This window comes from Spinacia oleracea, chromosome 5 (assembly GCF_020520425.1).
Source record: "Spinacia oleracea cultivar Varoflay chromosome 5, BTI_SOV_V1, whole genome shotgun sequence".
Lineage (NCBI taxonomy): Eukaryota > Viridiplantae > Streptophyta > Magnoliopsida > Caryophyllales > Amaranthaceae > Spinacia > Spinacia oleracea.
The window spans coordinates 35,696,838-35,702,837 of record NC_079491.1 but is presented as its reverse complement, the minus strand read 5'-3'; the positions used below and the strand labels follow the sequence as shown (position 1 = coordinate 35,702,837).

The 6,000-nt window shown below is 38.9% G+C and overlaps 1 long non-coding RNA gene across 4 annotated transcripts; it reads left to right on the top strand.

Moving 5' to 3' along the window:
• On the top strand, positions 1-4,460 carry LOC130462014 (uncharacterized). Of its 4 annotated transcripts, XR_008922117.1 has the most exons (6): positions 8-473; positions 545-604; positions 1,091-1,297; positions 2,954-3,099; positions 3,954-4,134; positions 4,276-4,460. It is a non-coding gene; the product is annotated as an uncharacterized lncRNA (long non-coding RNA). The 4 variants fall into 4 exon arrangements; XR_008922116.1 differs by having other exon boundaries at positions 1-473; positions 545-1,297; XR_008922115.1 differs by having other exon boundaries at positions 10-604.
• The last annotated feature ends 1,540 nt before the right edge of the window (positions 4,461-6,000 follow it).

The window sequence follows — 6,000 nt, the reverse complement described above, 5'->3', positions numbered from 1 at the left end:
ATTGCCCCCTGCAAAAGAGATTTTTGCAGCGTACATAGTAAAAGCCCCCTGCAATAGACCTTTTATTTTGCAGCGTACATGGTAAAAGCCCCCTGCAATAACATATTTGTAATTTTTTTCGCTGCAACTTTAACTCAGACCAAACATTTCTACCTCAAACCTCATGACCAATTTCGCAGCGAATATCCCACTCTCATTACTCCCTTCTTCTTCTCTCGGCTTACCCTGCGTCTCGCCGGTGGTTCTCACCAGTGGTCGTCGCCGCGTGGTCTCGCCCGTCGCCGGTGGTACTCTAGCAAGAGTCTATTTAATTTCCTCACCTCTCACCGGTGGTTCCCTGCTCGAAAAACCCCCGCAAAAGGTATTCCCTGCTCAAAAAAACAACCGGCGAAGTGATTCCCTGCTCGGAAAACTAAGCTTCTTTGCTCGGCCGGTTCGCGAACCCTGTTCTCCGTCAATCCTCGCTGCGGCAAGTAACTTTCTCCCCTGTCCCTTTTTATTTTCGTTTTCAAAATTAGGGTTTGTTCATTTTTCATTTTTGCAGAGAAAGCCAAAGAAATTGTTGGCTGACAAGATTAGGAGAAAATACATACGTTTATCTCGGGTGGGTTATGATTTCTTTTGTTTTAAATGATGAAATTTTGCAAATTCTTGAATCTTGATCTTCGTATGTAATTTAAACAGAGATATATCAATTAATTTGATTTTCTTGATGAGAAAAATATTGTAATAATCCCTGATTAAGGAAATATAATTCTGTTCATGCTAGAAAAATTCACTCAAAGATAAATGTTGAACATCCGACTACCGTAAAAGTGATGTAAAATCGAATGTTTCTGGTGGTTTCATCTTGGTTAGTACCTCAAATCATGTTTTAGGCTCTTTCATTAGGCAAATGTGAAAAACTACTCCCTCCATTCTTGAATGTCAGTCCTTTTTTGAATCTAAAGCAATCCAATTTAAGTAATTTCATGTTTCATGTTTTAGGCCTTTTCATTAGCCAAATGTGACAAACTATATATTATTCTGATGAAATTAATATGCTTATTTTGAGGTGTTTTCTTACTTGGTTCATTTGGTGGAGTCACAGAGACTTCCTCCACCCTTTTGAAGGGCGCATATACCAGTAAAAAACCGTACTGTTATAATACTCGAGACAGATACTGGAGAACAATACGAAGCCAATTATCTGCCTCAATATCGTGGACTCAGTGGTGGGTGGAAAAGGTTTGCCATAGTTCTGAAATTGGAAGGAGATACTGTTGTTTTTCAACTAGTTGAACCTGCCAAATTTAAGGTAGTTTTTGATAAAACTTTGTTATCTTTAGTTTGCATTTATTTTCTTCTTGGTCCTGCACATTGAAGTGTTCTTTAATACTAGTATATGTTATTGTTCATGGACTGACTGATATAAGGATAAGGGTAAATGTTAGGATTCTGCTTTACTTCGGGGGAATTCAATTGATCAAGTTTATATTTTGAAATCAGCCATACTTTGATACGTTAAAACAAAAATTGATATGTTTCAGCTAGGCCAGGCTTACTATTATCTGTCATTTTTTATTCCTTGCAGAATTCTTTATGGTCATCTAATAGTTCTATTCCACTTTCAAGTAATTATATGAATACAAATGATTTCGTGCAGTGGGTTATAGATGTGGATGTTAGCATATTGTTGTTAAGGGGTAGACCGAAGCTTGAAAATAGTGGCCAAGCAATCCAACGCAACTTTTATTCTTAACTTTGAGTGAATATGCATTCCTAACTTAAGCGTAACTGACAACATCGAGGGTTGTTGATTGAGCGAAAAGTCTTTTCAATTCCTAATTTTTATCCGTCCCAAACACATGTCTTAGCATAAACATCTGAACCACCTTTCAGCTAGCTGCACTTTGATTTAGCGTTTGAGGTATTGTCGTATTTATGCCTTTCCAAAGTTTCAGCTTTCATAATACTAGTCCCATAGTCTGGCTAGTATTATTATTTTCAGTTTTTCAAGGTCTTGTAGTGATCACTGATTCACTGCAAACTGGATATTGATTATTTATATACTGTATTAGATGAACTGCAGTTTCATGTTCGAGAGGGGTTCAAATCACTCTCTGATCAGTGGTTCCACACTTCCAACTCTCCTATGTAGTACTTATGCAATATATGCCGAGAAGCTACCTCTAGGATAGGTCTTTCTAGTAGTATGTTACAATGGTGTATTGGTGACCGGAATTATAAAATTATAATTGCTTCCACTAGAGCATTGATAGTCCTAGGAAACTACGTTGAGCAGCTTGGTATTGTGCGTACCGTAGAGACCCAGATGAATACAACGTTTCCTGGTATCTAGCAATCACTTTCTTTTTGGTTTAGATACTTGTGCTGCTGTCTCCTATATTCTCTGATAAATTGACGGGTTTTTTCCTTTGAGAGACTTGAGTTTTAGACCCTCATCCCCTGTAACTAAAAGCTGAAATGAGTCCAGTTTTGAGATTGAAAAATGCGCTTGACTATGTAAGAGATGCAGATGATGGAGCAAGTCTTTTTTGGAAAAAGTATAATTGGTGTTCAGTGTAAGTTAGAGAAGAACCAGAGTGATGGCCAGGGACTCAGTTACAAGCCAAGCCCAGAATTTGTCTTGCGGACTCTTGCCTTTATGGGTTTTGTTTGAGATGAGAGGAGGGTGGACATACTAATTTCAATCTATTTACGCACATCTAAGGCTCATGCCACAAACTTTTATGTTAAAAGGAATTTCATGGATAAAACCGTTCCACTGTTTTTTTTCCTGTTAAAGTTAAAAAAAATCAGACAACTGTTGATTTGATATTCCTCTGTACTCTAGTTCTGTTGTGATAAATTCACTTCTCCAACTCTTTGTTTGTGTAAATGTAGTCTGACATATCTTCCCGTGCCTCTACTTACTATGTGATCTATTCTATCTTCTTGTATCTGTCCACAGTCTACCTCTTCTAGAATCAAATCACTAAACTAGTTGAAGCTGAGGATAAAAGCTGCTAATGAAGCTGAGGCGGCTTGCCAACGGCGTCTCTCTGTTGCTGAGGCTGAAATAGCTGATTTAAGATCCAAATTGGATACTACTGAAAGGTTTGGACTTGGTTGAGTTTACTTCAGGCCTTGGTTATTTTGTGCTTTTGGATTCACTTTTAAATACTAGGAGCTAGGCAATTGTTTTATAGAGGTATGGTAGGCAAGCACTTTTCGTAAAGGTATTCCATTGTATGTTTATTTTGTTTGAAGAAAGGGTTTTGTATCAGTAAACTAAACTTGTATGCTCTTGCTGGACAGGGAAAACTGACCCAGAAAACTACACCCCAGTCATAATGCCATCAGGGTCTCACCCCCCCCCCCCCCTCCCCGCCCACCCCACCCCCCCCACTCCCACACACACACACACATGTAGATTTGGTCCAACTCATCATCCAATTCTTACTCGAACCACTTCTATTTGCTTTATTTGAGTCACTTCTTCCACAAAGCTTTTGATTTCCCAACATTGCATCATTAGTTGACAAGTGATCGTTGCGAGGATTAGAAGCTTCGATAGACATTGTGTACTTTATAGTAGTTTTTAACAATGTTAACTAGCTTGGGTATAGGTGATAGGTATCTGTATATGTTTTCTGTGGCTCGTTAGTTTGGATTTATCACTAGTTAGGGTGGAGTTGTGGGAACATGACAATTCAAGAATTAAGTATTTATAAAGAGTTATAACAACCTGTAAGTCTGTAACTTATTTTGTTCAGAAAATAGGACCCAAATTTCAATCTTATAAACAGGTTTGCTGTCAAATGTTTTGTGAAGCTGTTGAGATCCACATATATGAATATCCCTTATACCTAAGAAGTGACAGGGAGAGAGGGATCACCCTCTTAATGGTTGTTTGAATAACATATTCGCTCCATGTATGTAGATCACCAAATGTATTAACTTCTATGCAGCATGGAAGGCAAGCATTCGTTTCTGTGCCTAGCACTTTTCCTGTGCCTGGAGAAGAACTGATGTTTTGATGATTGTAAGAGGGGCAAGGAGAAGCTTGTTTGTGATGCTGCTCAAGTACTGCTTTATTTCGGAGTTGAACAAATCATCTATGTTTCTGAAATGACGCACTGCTAAATAAAGGTTTTTCTTCTTAACTATGCCACTTCAAAGCACTATTTGTAATAGCTATTAGGACATTGTTATTAGTTGCTTGAATGTTAAAGTGTGATATTTAATTTGAATTTAATCTAATGCTTAGTTGAAATTTCTGTTTTTGTAAAGGTCTACACTCCGAGGAATGCGCCTATACTAGTGAGGAAATTGATGTGGTTCGTGAGCAACGGGCTAAGTGTTTTACCCGCAAGTATTTACTATTGGCTTGAGCGCGCTTGATCGAGGTGGTTTAGTTGTTATAGAACAATCGTTTACATTAAAATGTATGCGTACATTGAAATTGGAACGTATATTTGAATGTATTACGTGCACTTTGGTTTTGGGATATATATATATGTATACAAAACACCAGTTATTATTTTTTATATTTGTTGATCTACAGGTTGCGATATTTTATTTATTGTTGTTGACAGGTTCCTATATTTGGTGTAAGACACCCTAGGTATAGATAAATAAAACTAAAATTTTCCCGCCAAAAGCACAGCTTTGTTGCAGGGGGCATATACTTGTTCGCTGCAACAAGTGTGTAAAATTAGGCAAAAATCAAGACTTGTTGCAGCGTACAAAATGATGTACGCTGCAACAGACTGGTTTGTTGCAGCGGGCTTTTATTTGTACGCTGCAACAGACTGGTTTGTTGCAGCGGGCTTTTATTTGTACGCTGCAACAGACTGGTTTGTTGCAGCGTACAAATAAAAGCCCGCTGCAACAAACCAGTCTGTTGCAGCGTACATCATTTTGTACGCTGCAACAAGTCTTGATTTTTGCCTAATTTTACACACTTGTTGCAGCGTACATGCAAATGTACGCTGCAAAAAAGTACTTTTCGCAGCGTACATTGTACGCTGCAACAAGTCAATACTTGTTGCAGGCCCCCCAGTTGCAGCATACGATGTACGCTGCAACAGGGGTCTAAAAGCCCGCTGCAACAAGGGTTTTTTCTACTAGTGATGGTTATTTATTTGTTTATTCTTTTCAATTGTAGTTTTAATATGGCAAACAACAATCAAAACATCATCATGGGTTCTGAGCTTATGGTCAAGCTGAACCTGGCAAATTTTCTTGAATGGGAAGCTAAGCTAGTTGAAATAGTCAAACTCAATGGACTTGAGTATGTACTGTCACATCCCATGCCAAGCTACTATGCCAGAGACATGACCCCTGAGAGATTTTACGCCTGGGATGCGGATCTCAAAAAGGTTATGAGTCTCATGCTGAACAATATCCCTGATGATTGGGCTAAAAGGTTTGTAGCTTATGAACCTTTTACGCTCATCAAGAATCTGAGGGATATCTGTCGTGGAAGTACGGAGGACAGGGACCTGAACGTCCATGAGTTGATTGAATCAACGTCTGGTCTAAAGGTTGGTTGTCCCAACAGGTGTTATAGGATGGAGGTCCAAGAAACACATGTTCAGCTCCTTCGCACTAAACAGAGGGTAGGCGTCCCACTGAGGTTCCATGTGGATCTTATGTGTTCATACTTTGATCACCTAAGTCTACTAGGAACACCAATAAGCGAAAGGATGGCAGTCTCTATCTTGCTCAATTCACTACACAGTGGGTTTGGTCGCTTCAAGCAACTATACCTAAGTGAACCAAGAGAAGAAACAGTTGCAGAATTTGTTCACCTTGTTAGAAAGGCTGAAATAATACTGGACTGTGAAGCCAAAGATTTACTCAAGGCTAGAAGGAGACCGTTCAAGAAAGGTGGAAAGTCCAAGGGCAATGCTAAATCAAAGCAGGACAAGTCCACATCAAGCTGTCTTTATTGTGATGGAATAGGCCATTACAAAAGAGAATGTCCAAAGCTAAAGGAAGATCAGAAGAACG